The sequence below is a fragment of the Plectropomus leopardus genome, chromosome 13 (assembly GCF_026936395.1).
Source record: "Plectropomus leopardus strain MGB_pleo_1.0 chromosome 13, ASM2693639v1, whole genome shotgun sequence".
In the NCBI taxonomy this organism is placed as follows: Eukaryota; Metazoa; Chordata; class Actinopteri; order Perciformes; family Serranidae; genus Plectropomus; species Plectropomus leopardus.
In genome coordinates, this window is record NC_142188.1 from 21,584,393 (window position 1) to 21,604,838 (window position 20,446).

Sequence of the window (20,446 nt, forward strand, 5' to 3'; positions counted from 1 at the left end):
AGCTCCCTGTCAAAACAACAGAATTTTCTATTGTTGGAGTGTTTATTAAGGATGATAAAGTAGTATGATTGCTGTGTTGTGGTTGGAAATGTTGATGGAAAATGAATTCAAAGTACAGTAAGTGAGTGTTTTCACTTTATTCTTTGGCAACATGACTTAATGTTAAATTTAGCATTTTCTAGTCAACCATATTTAAATATATGCAGCATTTTCCTATAAAAAAATGTATAGACGCATGTAGTAATCCCTCTCGGTCATCACGTATGACCCACTTTAAGTGTTTGATGTGGATATCTGTAGAGACTCTGCCCTCTGCCCGTGTTTTCTCATTTTCTTATTATTTTCTGTGCTCAGGATGCTTATGGGCGTGTACCCACACTGTGCTCAGGTGAAGTCAAGATTTTATAAAAAGGTAGTGACCAGGCGACAGACTGTAAACAGCAGCCATGAGACACTGTGCGGCAAAAAAAGCAAATATAGCAGCAGGGAAACACCAGAGAGAGTGAAGCTGTGGTTGGCTTTTACATTTACTTTTGCAGCCAACTGTGTTCCCAAACCACAATCCTACATAGTATACTTGTAATTAAGTAATACTTTAAACTCTATTAAAAAAAAACAAAAATATTATCAGTGTTTTCCCCTAATCCTGATAATGCACTGCAGGTCTGTGGTGATCCATGGCATGTAGTGTGGTGTAGTCCCTAACTGTGTGGCTTGTGAATGGATGAAGCAGTATTTACTTGTGACCTCTCATCACTGGTAATAGCCTTAATGTGTGCACGACTTCAGTATTTCAACAAAGATTTAGATTGGCTCAAAGATTTCAAATTGTTTTAAAGGTTTTTAGAGGCCCAGAAGAGGAAAAAGTTACTTTTCTTCCAGAAACACCACAACCGCCATGTTAGCAGCTCAGTTAGCTACACACAATGATAAGTTTAACTGCTGATTAAAGTACGTTTACTGTGTTTTCTGTTATTTTAATTAACTGGCATTCTACATTTTTCTAATTAGCACTGAACACGATGTACAGCTGAGGATGATGGTGATGTCATTAGTTTTGCAGGTATTTGGTTGTATCAATATTGGACCGAAAAAAAAATATATAGATTTGAGGACAGTGCTATAAAAAGTCAGGGGATAACAAAGTTATTACAGATTTCCTGAGGCTAACATGGAGATCATGTCAGAATTTTACATTTCTGTTCAATAGATGTCAATTTGATTCAATGAAAATCAAAATATAAACCTTATAGTGGCACTTGAGGGAAAGTCTTCAGCTTCTGGACACCATTAGTCTGCACAGAATTTAAAAGCAACCCATTCAATAGTTGAGATAATTCAATCTGGACCAGAGTGATGGCAAAAAAAGGCAGCATAACATGCAGATATATATAGATAGATATTACTTTTTTTCTCCCTTTAATCACTTCACCCTTTAATCTGCAGATTTATCTGGAGACCCCATAGGGGATCTCTACCCTGATGCTGGGAACCACTGGCCTAGTGGGATTGTCTGATCATCAGATTAAAATCTTCCGCTTCTTCAAACTACTCTTGATAGCTAACTGTTTTAGTCAACATGGGCTCACTAGCAAAACACACATTATGAAACAGAATTTTGCAACTGTGAGAGAAACCAAGCTGGAGGGCAAAGTGTGTGTTTGCATATGTGTGTTTTAATATTGCACCTCTTGTATCCACCAAAACAAACTGTATCAGTTTTAAACAAGTGTTCAGTTGAAGTAATGAATTCCTATCCCACAGACAGCTGAATCTATCCATCACAGAAACAAAGTTGTTGCAGAAGCCCGGAGGAGATATTAGCCTGTGAAAGCAGGAACATCTGTATACATCTTATGTGCTGACGCAACCATTTTACTAATCTGCTTACATTGTAGAAAAACAACTCTGATTGTGGAGACTGGCTAGATATTTGCAGGGAAGCATCTCTGTGTGTTAAAGTTTCTGAATCATCTCGGCGCATTATGAGACGGTGATCTGTGCACTCTCCCTTAAGAAGGCAACATCAATTTAGACTCCGCTCCTCATGAAATGTTGGTAATAAAATCACTTAACACTTGTGTTCACTAATCACAAGCCTCTGGCCTTAGGTGGGACCAGGACTGCATTTTAACAAGTTGAGGGTTTAAGTGAATAAGGAAACAGATCAGAATAGCCGGATGTTACTTTGCTGTGGTTGAATAGCAGGTTTTAATCTGACAGCTTCTCAATCTTTTTAGCAAACTGAAATCCTGTGCCACATGCACGTATGTGACGCTGCCTGTCTGAAACCTCAGTTTGTACTTGCAGCTCATTTAGGATGCCATGACAAGTCTGGCGTTTTACTGAACGAGTGGATATCCTTGAATGCACCAGCTGCATTCACAATCCCACAGCCTCCTCTGTCCACGCAGTGCAGTGTGAAGTTTGGGTCTGGTATGACATCTCATCTTTTTTTTTTCCTCTTCTAAGCTGTAAAACGGCTCCAGCCTTCCGTTGTCCTGTCGACTGGGTTTTGCCATCTATCTGTCAAGGAGACAACTTCCTCCCTGAGACACTGTCATTGGTAATTATGGCCCAAGATAAACTCTGCTGGAACAGCTGGAGCAAGCCTCCAACATACAGCACCAAGGTCAAGCTCTGAAGGACACCCAACAGAAATGGGCCACTTGAGGAAAACAGCCATAACAGTAAAGTGGAGTTTTCATGTGCAAGGACTTTTTTTTTTTTTTTTTTTTACCCCATTAGGCCTTTAATTTCGCTTTTTTAATATACGTCTTTGTCTTTATAACATAACCTCTGACAAACATTACTTTTTACTGTCAAATTTCCTTCTCATTCGTCCCTCAACATCTCCGTCAGCTGTGTTGTAACAGTTTTATGGAGCTTCAGGTGAACAACTGTAATCAGTTTTATGCCAGCGTCTGTGATGGAAGATATTTGGCTCAGGATGGAGTCAAAGACTGCTTGCTTTACAATGCCTGGCTGGGCTGCACTTGGAGTTTGGGGCCGTAACTCTGCCTCCAGCTGACAGATAAAGTGAGCAGGTAGTAAATAATAAGAAGCAGTAGAAGACCTTGGAGGTGGCCCCTGAACTAATTTAATGTCCCTCTTTCAGAATTTAAATTAGACTGTAATCCACAACTGCTTTTTCAAATCACAAAAATATGCTCTCAGTGCAGCTGAGCTCCGGTGCTCAGAAGAAATGTGTAGGCAGGTGGTCACCGCTGTGCTGCCCACTTTGCTCAATAGGAAACAGAGTGAGAAATAAGATACTCCATCACAGTTTTTGATTCATCGGAAGGACTCTCGGTAGTATTAAATATTTATGGGATGAGGCTTTCTCTCAATAACTACAAAAACGTCCCTGTCATCAATCTTTGTCATTTATCAGACAAGTGCTCACTTTCACTTTGGAGAAATGAGGAACTTGGGCATATAGATTTCTATCTGAAATCAGTAGGAGAGAAGTAGAAATCAATAACAGGGTTTGTTTCCGGCAACATTTAGAATAAAGAGTGAGTGGCACCAGCCAGACGTCCAGCCGAAAGAGAGACAGAGACAAAGTACGGAAATAATCTGTCTGCTTCCGCTTATGTTTTTCTGTCCCCTTCACTTCAACGTGCTTACCAAACAAAATGGTTTATTCTGTTTCCCCTGGGACACATACTGGAAGAAAGTACAGTTGCTATTCATTACAATTTCTAAGAATATGATACACCCGGCATACTAGCAGAAACTGTGACCTCTTTTACATCCAGGTGTGTCTCTTTAACATTAGGCCTATTAATCAAATGAGCATGAATTAGAATGTACACTAATCTTTGCTGAAGTGACAAATTATTCGAAACATGAGTATGAAAGTTAATTCCACACCTTTGAAACAAAAAAACTGCTCCGAAAAATGGAAAGGACAATCCAGTAAAGTAAGGAAGGCCGTGAGCTGTAGTTCAAAGTCTCAGAATAATTAAGAGAGTGGCCCTTTATTAAGAATATTTTGTCAAACTACTTTTTCAAAGATCAAGAATAAACTAAAGGCACAGATACTTTAGAAATTGGTGCTGAATGACCAGAGATAACTGATAAAAGCGTTCACTTTTGCTCAAGAGGTAGAAAACCTACACCTACCAGAATGCACTGTGCAGCACCAGACCAGTAAACGCTCCCACCAGTGGGTGATGTATGTGAGTTTGTCTGTTTTGAAACGGGGAACGACATGGTAACCAGTTGGTTACAAAATATCTGGAAAAACAGCTAAACAGTGCACTGAAATATGTTTCTGAAACATTTGAGGTGAAAAAAGGGAAGCACGGCAACATAATGTTGGTTCATATTTGATTAGAATTTTACTGTTTTTATTACTCTGTTTTTAAAATACAGGAAATGGTATGGTGCCTACTTTGTGTTTACACATTTTTGTATTACAGCCCAGCAGTGAAATATAATATGTTTATGAAGACATTTTTAGTGAGAAATTGTCAATACAGTGACATAGCTTTGGTTTATATTTGATTAAGCAGTTACAGTTTGTGAGTGTATGAATGGTTACTAAGTAGCTGGCTACCAATGTGTGAATGTGGGTGTAAATGGATGAATGTGATATGTTAAAGCGGTTTGAGACTAGAAAAGTGCTATACAAGTGCAGTTCATTTACTATTTGTCATGCACAGTATAAGTCACCCTATGAAGAAGTTTTATATGTTATGTCTTTTGTGGATACAAGTGCAGCTTTGTAAAAAAAAAAAAAAAAACAACAAAAAAAAACCAACACATGGCATATGAAAGTCATTTGTAAGGCCCAACTAAAGATGCCTTTGAGTTGCATGGATGATGAAGGATCCAGTGTTGTGTTTTTTAATCTATATAGAGAGCTTGAAAGATCAGCCTGTGCTACTTCATTTTTAAACCATTCGTTTTTGTAAATCTGTCTCTTGTGTGTCCACAAATATTGTGAAAGTGCTTTTGCACAAATGATACCTTCAGCATAAATGTCTGTAACTATCTCTAACTCCCCGCCTTTGTGCCTTGTACAAAAATATGTAAGCCACAATTGCTTTTATCTGAATGCATTTTGTAACTGTACAGCATAAACAGATGGTGTCTTTAATACTTTGTATTCTGTTTACGTCTGAATTCAAATGAGGGTAAATGGCCAAGGAACATTATAAGCTATAAGTTGCAGAAATATAAAGGAACTGAGGCGAAGTAATGACATGGATTCATGGAAACATTTACGCCAACAAAGTAATGCTGGTGGCACAAAATATTCACAACTTTTATATTCATTTAAGTTATTTTTTTAAAGGCTGTGATCATGTGAAAACTGGAAAAAGGGCTGATGTATATTTATAGTATACTTCTTTAGCCTAGAGATGTATGAGTAGGAAACACGCTCTGCTGTCAGGAGCAGTGCTGGCCTTTGATGCCTGATGTTGCAAGAGACAGTGGCAAGTAATGGGGTTACAACAGTCTTATTATGCAAAATAGGCAGGTCAGAGTAGGGTGAGAGTGGCAGAGAAAGCATATCTAAGCACTGGGATGGTTCATGGGGGGACAGCGCGAAGACAGTTGATGTTAGTATCCCAAGCCACCGGCTGCCTGCTGTGCAGCACGGAGTCCAGCGAATCCCTCCTCTAATGAAATTTGACATACTGGAGATGACAGGTGCCATGACAGCACTCTGCCAGGATACAGTGGAAGGGGAGGGGAATGTGAATTCTTATAAGTTACCACACCTGTGCACCCCTGCTCCGCTGTTCCAAGGTGAGTGTGTGATGGAAGTGCTGGTGATTTCTAAGTCGACAGGTGATACATCATTCAGCAGCGGGTCCGCAGAGATATACTCTCAGCAGAATAATGACAGGTGCGACGACAGTCACACATCTGAATAATCGTGTGGCATTAATGTATGAATGTTGAATGGACCTTGACCTGATGTAGTTTATACCTTGTAGATTGGGGGTAAAATTGTCAGCTAGACAACAGAGCTGTTAGAGATTTGAATACGAGTTTGTGCACCTGTGTGTGTGTGTGTGTGTGTCTGTGTGTGTGCGCTCGCTCACAGTGAAGTGCATGAATGTGTGTCTAATTTGAATGATGTTTCTGTTTTAACATGTTTTCAATTGTGCTGTCAAGTCTACCCCAATTAATTTGCAGTGGGAGTCTGTCTTAGTGAATCATTTATCTCCGCTCTCATTTCACTCACAGATGTGTACCTCAGTTGCTGTCTTGGAATTGTCACTGCGTGCAACTCGTGGGCATGACAGATTTGACATTTCATTTGATTCTGTTGTCTGTCTTTCTAATGATCTTGCAGTTGGTTTGTTAATTAGCATCAGCGCCATACAAATTGATTTTAAAAAGTTCCAAAAGCAACCAGTTCAGAGTCACTCTTTCTCCTTTAAAATATCCAGAAAGTTGCTTGTTAGGGGTGTCTTTATAGACTTATTAATGAGTTGACTCCATGCACAGTGGCTACAACTACAACTTGGTAATACACTCAATTAGGGATTTATGTTCAGGGCTCACAACTGACCTGAAAGATGGCTCTGTAGTCACCAAAACGGGCAAAGCTGCCAGTGAAGATACATAATGTAACCAAAGGTGTAAACAACTATAAACTGTGGTGTTTTTACATTCAAATCACATTGTAAATGTACATTCTCAATTATTATAATTAGAGCCTCTGGTTCCAACATGTACTTTTATTATTTATGTTATACCAGATTGCACCAGGTAAAGCCGAGACCCCGATGTACATTTCCCATGGGCTAAGAATACAGAAGCATGAAAAACTCTTTCATCATATGCACTAACTGAGCATCTTTAATTGGAATGAATGAGAATCTTGGTATCCAGCTCTCATAATACTCTATATCCATGAGCTGCACAGCTGCTCGGCACTCACTGTAGCGCCATGAGCCACTGGGATCTCAACAATGAAAATACGAGTTTCCACATACCATTATTAATACTGTATTTATATTATAATTCATGCATTCACAGAAAAGACGGAGTAGAAGAGACAGCCATCGGTCATGTGAGGTGCACACAAGTGAGACCAAAAAATGTGGGCCAACTCTGGCATGTAATTCAGGCTATTATACTATCAGATTCCAACCCAGGCTCTAGAATAAATGTTGGTAATGAATGCTTCTGCAAACCATGGATATGTAACATTTGCAGGTTATTATGTAACGGATATGTTGAAACTTTTTATAACGCTGTGGTTAACCCATGGTTATGTTAAGGCATTGGTTATGGCTAGAACAGATCTGTTTTGGCTTAGATTATACAGTTTTGGTGGCACAGCTGGAAATGCCACTGATGTCTCACTAGGAACACCTGCTTTTGTTTTTCTTTTTTTTTTGGTCTCAAACAGTGGTCTGCAGCTTGACAGCAATCTCACTGATGTGTCTTACCATTGACCATCCCCTCGATATCATGACGACAATGTCAGCTAATATACATGGAATCAATATTAGGTTACTTTATAATACGTTTGAATGTAATGTATCCATCATTTGCAGAAATGCAGAGTTGGTAGAAATTTCTTCTGGTAACTGTGCTGCAGATGCCATAAAATTAAAAACTTAAATGAAAAGGTTCATTGCCAAACAGGCTCCGGGGCCCAGGCCCAGGTGCCCAAGGGCTCAGAGGGCCCTAAGCCAGAGCGTATGCGTGAAGTTGCTATTTTTTTTTACCTTGCATTTTCTGTGAAAGGGCTTAGTCATTATGTCAGTAAGAGAGCTCCAAAAGTTGTAGGAGAAAGAAAAAAAACTGTATGAATAGCCTAAAGATTGACTTTGAAGATTTCACTAGGAAAAAAGTCACAATATATTTTAAGTGAGGGTTTTTATCCCCTCAGTTTATCTAAAGTACTTTTTGCACATTGAGTTCTATGTGCAACGTGACTCTGTGGGGAGTAACATGTTGTACCTACCCTGTTGGGGTACAGAGGCCTTTCATGCTCCTGGGCCCAGGGACCCATTGACCTCACCACATATTCAGCATATGTTCACATATCACGCTCACTTTAATGACTTAGCTTTAAGGGCATTATCCAAAGCTACAAATGCAAAGCATAAGCCCCTTTTACAAGAAACATTCTCACAGTGACACATTTTTTAAAAACACTATTGCCAGTTTTACAATGTAAATTCAAGCATACTAAATAGTTTTTTTGAGTTTTATGCATGGAAGAGGTCCGGATCTCTTGCTCACTTGACTGTTCTTTTGAAATCATTGTTTTTTTTATTCAGCCATGCATGCTTAAAGGACCACTGTGTAGGTGGCATTAAGTATCTAGTGTTGAGGTTTTAGATTGCAACCAACCCCCCTCACCCCTTCCTTTCCAAGCGTGCATGAGAACTTACGGTGGCCTTTGCTTAAACGTACTAAGCAAAAAGCCCTCTCTAGAGCCAGTGTTTAGTTTGCCCTCTCTGGGCTACAGTAGCAACATGGCAGTCAATCAAGGAGGTTTTCATGGAGGAGGACCTGCTCCCTGTTGATATGAGCCTAAGCTAATGACACACAATGATTCTGAGTTTCAGGTGATTATACACTACTAAAAACATAATAATGAATAGTATATTCCATTTTAAAAAGCTTACTAAAGAGTGGGAATGTTTACTTTGCATTGAAAAAACAAACCCCACAGAGAGCTGAACTATTGCTGAATGACAGTGGTTATCTGACTATGACCTACCACTTTAATATTTATGTGATTCTCCTCTGCCCACAGCTTGTTAAGTAAGAGACCTTTCAGCAATGATGCATTGAAGACTTGATGTTAGCTTATACACACACACACACACACACATATAAATATATATATATATATATATATATATAACACTGGAGAAGAGGAAAGAATAAAATTAGTTCACATCCAGGCTCCTTGGGCAGCTTCTCTCCTCAGAGGAGGTGTTAATCTGTAGGGCAGCGTTATCAGCTAACCATGGTTACAAGACGACACCGGAGCCACACTCAATCTTCATATGCATAATGAGAATATGGACATTATGCACAGTGAAGTATGATCTGCTGCTAATATCGAAGCATATATGCAAGTGAGCATGATAAAGTGAAACAACAGTTGGCCCTGTGCACAGTAATACAAGCAATTATTATGTTTAATAATACATAAAATAACTCAATAATCACCAGTTTAAAGTAACCTTCTAATGAATTTATCACAATTAACAACAAGCTCGTAGCAAGTACTCAAGTTATCCTTCCGTGATGTGATTAGTGACGTGCAGCATTGGCAAGTTCATTTGTGAATCCAGCAGCCGCAGAAGATCAATGGCACCTTAACGTCTGTCCCTTGTTTCGTATTCCACCGCAGAAACGTTGAAAACTATAACCATTCTTCCCCATTTTAGAACTGTTTTCACTCCAGCTGCAGAAATTGCTTCATACATAATACATCAGCTTTTAGTTATTTATTCATTACAACTGTTAGCATCGTTACAGATACACACTTTTTATGCAGTCCTCAGTCTCCGGTTCTTTTTTCTACGCCATCGCTCTGACACTGGCTTACTCTAACTTCATTTCTTTTTCTTCTCTTTGATGTTGATTTATCTGTTTCAATGTAGACATCAAGCTTTTGTGAATTATGCATAAAAAGTCTTTCATGCCGATAAGAGAGTAATAAGCATGTTAATGACATCTAAAATACAGGAACCATATGGGGAAATGGTAGGAGGCTCACAGTCAGCATTGTGTTTTAACAAATAGCAGCGTGTCTCTTGCAGTGTCGGCTTGTCAGCTCGTTGGTCCACCACTTTGGTCCAAACGACATCTCAAACACTATTGGCTGGATCGCCATCAAATTTTGTACAGCCAGTTATGGTTCTGTGTTATGGTGCTAGTAAGCTAATGCTGACACACTACATGATAAATATGGTAAACATTAAACCAGTTAACCACCAGCATGGTAATATTATCATTGTGAGAATGTTAGCAAGCTGATGTTAGCATTTAGCACAAGTACACTTATAACATGTACTCATCTCAGGTTGGCAAATGCAAACACTTCCTCATGCCCTTTAGCATATGATCCTGCAGCATATGATCCTGCAGCTCTTTGAGACGCACCCTTTAGCATGTATGTGACGCACATCCGTCTCCTGGCTGAGACATACTGTAATACTTGTACATAAGCTGTCAGCTGGTTGTAGTTAGGTAAAAACTATATGGTTAGGTTTGGAAAAAGCATCATGTTTTGGGTTTAAATAAGTATGTAATGTGACTTAAATATGCCACTTGAGTGCCAAGTTAACGTGACGTACGGGCGTGAGTTAAGTAACGCTAACTGCCAAACACATATTCAATGTGTTTGGCTCTACCTTGTGGCAGTTTGTTGTAATAAAAGTTAGGATTGTGTTTTTCAAAGTGATCAGTTTAGATCATGTGACTCATAGTTTAAGAAAACAAGCAGAAAAAAGGCTAGTGTGCAAAATATTCTCTACGCTCCATCCAGACAGCTCCTCTTCTGTTTTCTTATGCATTTGTGCCTTGGAGAGCCTTTGCTTGTAAGTTTTCTTACTGTTTCTGTGATTTGAGCAAATGTGCATATAAATAATTTACAATTAATATGTTTGGATTTAAAAACAAACTACTTTGTTTCATTTGTTATATTTAAAAAATACTAAGCAAAGCTAAATGTAGCTTTTTGGCATAGCATTTGCATGGATGCTAATTATAAGTAATGATGGTTTATTTTGTGCTACATTTGAGAACAGTTTGTAACTAAAGCATTATTTTGTATTAGAGGAGAGGAGAAAACGAACACCTTAAACTTACTCTTGTGTTCTACTTTCTCTGAATCCTGATGTTCGCTCTCTGTCAGCTTTTGCATACATGGAACACGCCTCAGGGACAGAATACTAACTTTGTGTTTCTTTGACTGATCCACCTACGCAGATTCTCTTGCTTTTTATACCACGTTAGTTGCTCTGAGTGTCAAATATTGCCACGGATGGGTTTAAACTGGAGTTAGTTTAGAGCCAATTGTGTGCTACTGAGATGCCAACGGGTTCCCCATGCGTCAGTATCACATACTGAGGGGGCATAAAAAAAGTTTTGGCATTTGACAACCTGAATTGGTGCAGCCTCAGCTGCACTAGCATGGCTGTGGACTCTTAGTCTTGTTGTTTTGTAAGAGGCACCGATGCATTTATTACATATTTGGGTCTTGCAAATTTTAGAGGCCTTGTTATTTCAAATATTTATGACACAGAAATACATAGTTGGCCCTCTCACTGGAAAACTGTTTGTAGGTTATTTGCATTTGCTTTCAGGCTGTATTTCAACTTTACCAAAGTTTCAAGTTCACAGACCGGAAACCTATTAATCATTCAAATTTATCTCACCAGCTAATTTAGATCGTCACTTATTTGGCTGGTTATTGTCAGTTATATTAAATCTATGAACATTGCACAAAAAGAATATAGTATAAGTTAAACATAAGAAAAGTAGCAGAAGGTTGTTATATTTCCTTTGCAGTTAGTTGTAAAAGTAACTGAGAAGAGGCATCATGGTGAGTCAGTAATTGTGGCTATTGCAATGAATAAAAGACAACAAAAATATCTAAACTTGTGATTGTTTGTTGCTTGACGTTAGTCCTAAGGATAGATTTTGACACTTACACTGAATAATTCTTTCTGTACTTACCTCATTTAGGCATTCTTTTCACTTCATCCTGGCATGTGAGTTGTTGAGAGCACCGTGCGTCACTTTTTCACACACTATCTCAAAATTTTACAAATGTGAATGAGGTCAGCTATAAGGTTGTGGTCCAAGGAGTCACACTTTTAATGAGTAAACAAATTACAGTGATGAAACCAAAATAAGTTTTACACCTTGTGAAATGTGTCGGATCAGGCTGTTCTACTGCAGCGACTCTGCCCACCTTCTTGTGCTGTAATCATCTCCTGTCTGGACTTCTGCAACTGGCTCCAGCCTGCAGCCCTTCTGTATTCAACCCAAATTGCTGAGAGTCTAGTCCCTCCTGCTGCAAATTCAAAAACCTTGGTGTCACACCAAGCTGCTAAGGGTCTTCTTTCCATGGTGTGGTTCAGCCTCTTGTTTTCCCTTCTCCAACATGGGTATCGCCTCTCATTCAGACTCAGCTCCTCTCCCTGCTGACTCTCCAGTGTACGAAGGAAAGTCTCACTCAACATCATCAGTCACAGTCTCCACTAAATCATATCCCCTCTCACAAATCTCCTTTCTCTCCTCCACTGCTCTAATACGCATTTATCAAAACAACAACACAAGATATACATACCCTGTTTTTTTCTGTATCTAGACCTTTTCCTTAAAGGAATATTCTCATGGCACACAGCATGCTTGTAATGTTGATTATCAAATTAAAGCTAATTAGCTTAACCCTTTGAAATCTGGAGCAACATCACTGCTGCTGTCAGATATCTTTGACAAGTATTTAAACATTTGAACCCTGTATAAATTGGTTTGATTTCTTAAAAAAAAAAAACATGGGGAAGAAGGCAATGAGCTACTTGGTCATAAATGTTTAACAAATTGCAAGAAATAAGTGAGTCTAGAAAATTATTTTTTAAAGGCAAGGGAAAAATATATAGAGAAAAAAAGAAAAAGCTAGGGAAAAACTATATCTGCCATTATCAGAATTACAATTAATTATTTAAAAAAAATCCAAATCACTTTTTTCAGGTCTTTTTTTTGTTTCAAAACTGTAATTTTCTTGTATTTCTTCCTACTTTCTTGCTACTTTTTGGGTCATTTATTCTTTTGTTGCTCATGGCATTCTTCCCATGTTTTTGAAAGAAATCAAGCCACTTTGCTAAGGTCTCAAAGGGTTAACTTGTGAAATAAAATGCTAAAGATAAGGTGACAGTATAAATGCCTTGCACATATTGCAAGATGCATTTTTAAGTTTTCCAGCAAGGCTAAAATAAATATTTCACTGATGTTATTGATCAAATTTGGTGCAGCTGATATTTCAAGGTGACTCCTCATGAGCTCAAACTGGGGTATACCTCACTCAAAACTGTCAGCGCTCTTCCAAAGAGGAAATGCTGCTCTAAGTCCAAAGCTGTGTGTTTGTATTTACCCCCTTTGACTTCCAGGCAGAGTAAATATTTTATTTTGAACAATTTTCTAATTCTACCCACCACAATAGCAGGCTGTTATTGCAGCAAAATGTTGCTGCTACAAGCAATTATGGCTAAAGGGCTCCACAAGCTGGGCTTAGTGAACTATTGTTAGCATCAACCCCTTCAAGAATATGAGATTTAATGCATGAGAGGTGAGACTTTTCATTCCACTCTACAGCAATGAAGCTTTGTCCAATGTATTTGTTTGGGACGAAGGTATTGTGTTTGCTGCCACAACAATTTATTCCTGGCCAACCTAATTTAAATTGTCCCAAAGATAACATGCTTAACCACACAATGCCATGTTGCATTTTGCCATACATTTCCAGCATTTTTTTCCAGAAATATGTGCATTTTAGAGAAACAATGCTTGAATCATGACCTCTATATATTTATATGCTTTTGTCATTTTGGTAGAAGATCTGAATTTCTGCAAAACAAAAATGCATGTGTGGGGTGGGGGGGGGGGTGCTGGGGTGAATTCATGTTAAAGGCTACATTGGATAGACCTCTGTGCACCCTATTATATTACTACCCTCTTAGATAAAAGCAGTGCTCTGTGTTTTCAAAAGCACAGCAGATCCTACTTTGTTCATGCAGACATGCTTACTAGTGTGGGGACCATTATTCTGAGTATATACTATAGCATCTCAGCCCATTAAGAGATTCCTACACAGTTCTGACGACGTATAATATCATATTTCAAATGATAGTAGCTGTAGGGGAAGGAATTCCTATCATCGCCTGGGATCCCACTGAAACACCTCAGGCACTGGGTGGTGGAGGGGCAGCCCCTGCCCTTTTTGTTTATGTTGAAAAATGCCCTCTTCAAATGGCAATTCAACACTTTTTTTATATCACGTGTTGCCTATATCTATCATCCGGCCAAGGAGGCTCTGAATGATAGTAATTTACCCCAAAAGAGGCAACAGAAGACACTTGTGACTAATATGCTGTTCGTGACCCCCCAGGCCTCGCTCTGGCCATAAGTATACAGTATATCTATGGTACCTTGCTGTTTATACCATCTGTCTGGCTCTCTTTGCCCCAGGTGGGTTAGGGTTACAGTTTCTGTTTCAACCCTGCTGGTAAAACTGCCTACAGGTATGGATGCAACTGCTTCCTTTTGTTTAGGCACTGGAGGACCCTGGATTTTGGGCTTTTCAGTATTCAGGACCAGACCATTGTAAGTAGAGCTGGGCCTCTGGTAGACCTGCAGTCATAGTCGACTATAAACTGAAAGATATGGTTCGATCCCCAACACCTCCAGTCCACATGTTGTATCCTTGGGCAAGACACTGAGCCCCAAATCTCTCCCCGTGGCTGTGCCATCGGTGTGTAAGTGCATGTGACTGTAAGCTGAATAGCAGGTGGCCTTGTATGGAAGCCTCAGCCCCCAGTTGTGAATGGGTTATAGTTATTAAAAGACTAAAAAGGTGTGATACAAGTGCAGGTCCTGTTACTATTTACCATTCACTGCTGCCTCAGCTCTCCACTGGAAAATAATCACAGACTGAGACTGAGACTATCAAAAAGCTCAGCGTTTAACAGTAGATGTACTCAAATGTTCTGCTTTGATTAAGCGTTGATTTTCCAGTAGCACTTATTTTAAGATGACAAGTGTTGATTGGAAGGTTGGTGGTACGTTCACAGAGCTGATGTGGCTCTGGGGCTTCTGTTCGTAACTAGAGTGTTGCATTAATTTTGTATAAACACTGGCATAGTGTTGATTTTAACACTCAGAGTTAATTAACGCTGATGCTCTGTTACAGTGGCAACCCTAAAAAGCATGGGGAAATGCTTTTTTCTTTTTGTTTTCCTGTCATGTTTACCTAATTTGGAAGGTTGATTGACTTCAAGAAACATAAATAATGTACCCGTACCCCCCCCCAAAAAAAAAAAAAAATCCATTGACTCATGTCTTATGATTTTATTGTAGTACCAGTTCATGATGGTATAGTCAGATCACCTGGAACTTCATTATTATGCCTGATTATTTTGGGGCCTATAGTATCTCAGTATGCTTTCAGAGCAGGGCAAAGAGCTCAAGTGGTTCCTACTTTTTATCTTTCGTAATGATTATATTGATTATAATGATTTGTAAAAAGCCAGTTGTCAGTGTTTTATCAGTAAATAACAGATCAAATTCTCCCAGTAACATATATAGAATTATAAAGGGATAGAAATTTGATAAAGGACGATGCAACACTTTGTGCACTAACAAGGTAACTACAATGGCATTTTGATTAAAACAGTTATCATTTTCTGCTGCACAGAGCTTCAAACAGTGTTGCAGCTTTTGAAAACATCTTCCTTGACGTGAGACCTGATGAGGTTTTTCTTTTTATAGATTTTACTCTTGAGTATTTCTCACTGGGAAAAGCTGTATGTCCTCACAAGATCTCGTGGTGCAATCTTTCATGGATAGTGGCATTTCACACTGATAAATACAAAAAACAGTCGCTCAGTGATTTGTGTTTCTGTAGATTATTTGTATTTGTGTGAATGTGTCTGTTTCGGTGTCAGCAGATGTTTGTGAGCATTGTCATGTTTGTAAATCACAAATGTGTGCATGTGTACATATCTTAATAATACTCAAAATCATAAAGACATATTGACTTCTACACTGTAATGACTCTTTCTGACTGTTTGGACACAAAGTAATTAAGTCCTATTGTCATTAATGACCCATTTGCGGTAAGTTATATATTGAAGATCCTCATGCATACAAACAAATGTCTCACCAATATAAGACAATATCCTCTCACCACATCCTCACATATATTCTAAACAGAGCTACATGTAACTTTCACAGACTCAAATTAAACCAAAGCTACAAGAACCCATGAAAGGATGATTTCCAGCCCTTAATCTTCACTGTTTGTGACTGTTTAAGGTCATGCATATTTATAAGAGAGAAGGCCTCGAAGTAATGAGAATGCCTTGAATTTATCTTGTTACTGTCATTTTACAATGAATGCCAATATACTCATAAAGAGTTGCACAAGCGTCCATATCTTATTTACTTATTTGCATTTTAGTTGAATTTCAGCAGTAATGGAAAACTGATGTACAAGAAAATGATGGTACAGTAAAGATTGTAGGCTTAGATGCACTACAGATAAAAATATCTGCATCCTGACTTTTTTAAGGAAAACATGAAAGAAGGGTGCAACCAACAAAGTGTTTAGGAAATAAAAGGAGAATGATTTCAATCATCATAGCACTTTAAAGCGTACTGAATGATAGAGCACATACATTTTAAAGGTGGTGCTGCTCTCAGATCATTGTTTACCCTCTAGATTGTCAAGGGGCCAGTTTTCTCCTCCTCTTCGAGTGATTGATCAAGAAACGTCTTTGACAGTTTGATGGGAGCTTGAGTGATGGGCATCCCTGACTGTATCCCACCTGTCAGGGTGAAATGAATTGTCCATCCCATCAAAGATCACCTTTGATCTTTCTTGGTGGATATAGTGGAGAGGCAAAAGAGAAAAAAAAAAGCTATAGGTCCTACACCCTGTTTCCAGTCAATCTCATTCTATAGAATTGTTCACTCTTCCGAGTCATTTCACATGTGGAGTTTAGGTGATATGGTTTAAAGGTCTTTTATGAGATTCTCGCATGATATGTTCATAATAGGAAACCTTGACAAGAAGCCTGTGTGACTGACTCGAGCTGTAATCAAACCACGCCACTATCACAAGTAAACAAGGTTCTGTGCAGATGTGTCAAATTTTTTAAATCAATCAAGAGCGAGCATGACCTCTTCAACCTTCAAGTGCTGATGTGTAAATATGCCAGCAAACAGATTTAGTGTAATCTGTCATGGGTATTTGTAGTGTTTAAGTTGCCAGGCAGACTTAAGCATGATTATCCCAAAGACAAATGTTTCTTCTCATTGCAGAAACCCCTCTCACCCTCACTGCTTGCTTACAACAAACACAGGGAGTAGGATGAGCCTGGATGGCTGCCTCACCACGTACACAGACTAGTGTTTGGAAGGCCCAATAGATAAGAGCTTCATGGCGCTGCTTGAAAGGGAGGCAGTGATGCATCCGGTTGGTATAGAGGTAAAACACCCAAACACCACTGCAGGGACCGGGGTTCAGTTTCTGGCAGCTTTTCCTCTGGTCTCAAACAATAGACATGGTGGGAGGCCAGCTAGGGATCAGATCCTGGTTGCTGCTAGCATCTCATACTGGGTGGACTCTCACTCCTACTGGGCGGTTTCACTCTCCCAGTGAGGGTTTCTGTTGTGGCAGTGCAAGCCAATGAACATTGTTATCGCAGGCATTCAGGAAATATTGAGCCAAAGTGGCGTCTTGGAGGAACAGGGGAGCGCAATCACAACCTCATAGCTGAGTGCAAGCCAGGCCTCCTGTCATCTCTGCTGTGATTATCTGCTAGCATCCTCCATTTATTGATTATGTTTGTTCACCCTATCAGTCCGTTTTTATAATGAAGTTCTCTGATACTGCTGCTTGGCCAGTGACTTTGGAGTCAGACACCGATGTCCAAAGCCACCCTTTGTGGTGGTATGATATGTCAGCATGTTCTCATTTGGAATTTGTAAAATAGTGCTGCTCTGTCAGTGCTTTTGGCATAAGTTAACGACACCAAAAGGTACCGTTCTTGTGAACATGGAATGCCACTGGACAGTGTCAACAGAGAACGCAACTGGACAGAACTGGCCACTGTTATTTGTGTGCTTTTCATTGTCTAAACCTAACCACATGCTTGTGTTGTAATACAAGGTAGTTTATCAATGTAGTAAGCTTATTTTGATAAAGACTGTCTGCATTTAACAAGCAGAAAACCATGCATTTCCTGTGAAAACACAAGTGTATTTTGAGAAGACACAGTGCGTTTAACAGGTATAAATTGACACACCATCCTGGAATGTCAACAAGAAACGCAGGAGGATACCTAGCACATAGGAGACGTGTGCTGATTAAGCAGTAATATTTGAGCAGCTGGGATTAGAATGTGTGGAGAGTTTGTAGCAGGGTTTTCTCTGGGTTCTCTGGTTTCCATAACAATTCAAAGACATGCAGGTTAGAGGAATTTGTGACTCTATGTTGCCCATAGGAGTGAATGAGAGCGTGAATGGTTTTCCGTCTCTATGTGTCAGTCTGACAGCTTTCTCAGTGTACCCATCCTCATTGCTCAGTATCACTTAGAATAGGCTCCAACCCCCCCACAACCCTGAAAAGAACAAGCGGTTTAGGGAGAATGAATGAATTGTCATAGTGGCTAATGTCATAATTCAATTATTCATACATGACACAACACAGGCATGGCTATTGATCTATTAAAGTATTTGTTCTCGCTACAAAGTGCCATTCTTGGCAAGCAAAGTAAAGATTATAAAGACAATGGATGTGAAGAGAACATCTGGGGAAATAAAGCAGTTATTCTTGGTCATGATGGTTAGAATCTAATAAAAGAGGGACTGGCAAACTTGGTTGTCAGGGTAACATAGAGAACATTAATTTCCAAGTGCATAAGCTGACATCATGCAGTGGACATTAGAAATGTCAGAAATAAAATGTAGTTGTACATAAATGTGAAAGGCACCTTACTGTTAGCTGGTTTTAAATGTTATATTTTGAACCTTGCTGTGAGCCAGGACTTATATTTGCACCTTACTGTTATCTAGTTTATATTCAGTTTTAACTTTGCTATACGCTGTATTTTATTTGCTATAAATTGGTTTTGTACTTGTTTTTTTTAGTTATTATTGTATACTTTGTATCAGCACCTCTCTAATTTTGTGTCACAACCACTGCACAGCAGTTTCCCTTAGGATAAATCAAGTTATATTTTATCTTATCTAGTGAAACCTGACCATCTAGGAAAAGTGATAGCATAATATTAATTGTTTCTGCTGTGAATACACAAAGTCTGTGAGTGATTGTGTGATGGTGCTAACCTTTAGTTTTCAGTGGAAAACACAGAAAACCAATATTGGTCAGAATCGACGTAATGAGCAGCAGGACATGGATCCATAGGTGGATTGTGTGAAAGGCAGCTACTGGCTGTAATTTTTAAATCTTGTTCCTGAAAAGAAGCGCCACAGACTGACTTTTTCAGTTAGCATCAGATGTAGCTACCTTTAGCATCCACTCCCAGTTTTCCCGTCTCCACGGAGAGCTTGGCCTGGGTTCTGAAACTTGTGCCCTTTGAGACATTAAATGTGATTCATGGGCAACACAAATAAACTTGACTTTGGGATAGAAAATAACGGGTTGCGTCCCGCTGCTTATTGGATTGCTTTCAGCCAACACAGCCTTCTAAATATCATATGAAAATACATTTATGCCTATTACACAGTTTTGCTGAGACCAAATGTGACATTTGCTTTGAAAACCATTCGTCACTGTCATAGTAGATCACGATCAATATATGACCTAGCAAGAATTCTTGGGCCAAATTCAACTCATTTGATCATTTGTGGCTGTTTTTTTCTCATTATAGGTAATCTATATTCATTATAGTTAACCATGACTATCATTTGTCATAATCTCCTCATCGCCATCCCTGGATCCGTTCCATGGTCAGAGATCAGGCTATAAGCTGGAATAACATGCATGTATAATATAATAATACATCATAGATGGTGTGTCCCCAGCCAACTGTATATTTAATGTTTTTGGAGGTTAAAATGCTCATTACCCATGCAACAAATAACCCTGATATCCCGATGACACTGATATGCTTTGATGCAGGTTTTGTATATTTTGAAATGTACATTCTTGTTGTACATTTTGCGTGTATCCCAGAATGCCTCTCAGTGACTTACACTCGATTCACCTGATCACCTGCAGCATCCAGCTGGGTTTTATGTGTACGTAGGAGGAGAGAGCAATATTCATGATTGATGACTTTGGGGGCAAAAACAATCTGAAATATCTTATATTTCTTGTGGATACATTGCATTATAGACTACTAAGACTGCTTTGATGGAAAAGATGGAAAAGTATCCCTTGTTCCTGTTCAATGAATTGCTCAATACTGAAAAGAATGGGTCTTCCTTTTTTAAATTTTTTTACAGGAATGACTAAAAAACGTGACTGAGATTTTGGATCATTTGATTTTTTTTTTTTTTTTCAGTAATATACCTGCAGTAGGGCTGGGCGATTAATCAGATTTTATTTTCAATTCTGATTTTGGCTTCCCTTGATTCTCAAAACAGGATAATCAAGATAAAACAATCTTGTGCCAAGACCCAATATGTTCTCTGGAGTGAAATATCTGTTTTTGTCAACAGTGTGTGGTGACTTTAACATAACAGCATCAGT

The 20,446-nt window shown here is 39.0% G+C and overlaps 1 long non-coding RNA gene across 2 annotated transcripts in view; it reads left to right on the forward strand.

Moving 5' to 3' along the window:
- Positions 1 to 20,446, forward strand: part of LOC148187703 (uncharacterized) — a 122,025-nt gene that overhangs the window by 70,610 nt on the left and 30,969 nt on the right. Inside the window, exon 5 of one of the 2 annotated variants that reach the window (XR_015778552.1) lies at positions 2,473 to 5,077. The exons of the other annotated variant lie outside the window; for it this stretch is intronic. This is a non-coding gene — a long non-coding RNA (uncharacterized LOC148187703). Of the gene's footprint in view, positions 1 to 2,472; positions 5,078 to 20,446 lie in introns of those variants that run through there. 2 annotated transcript variants of the gene reach the window in all.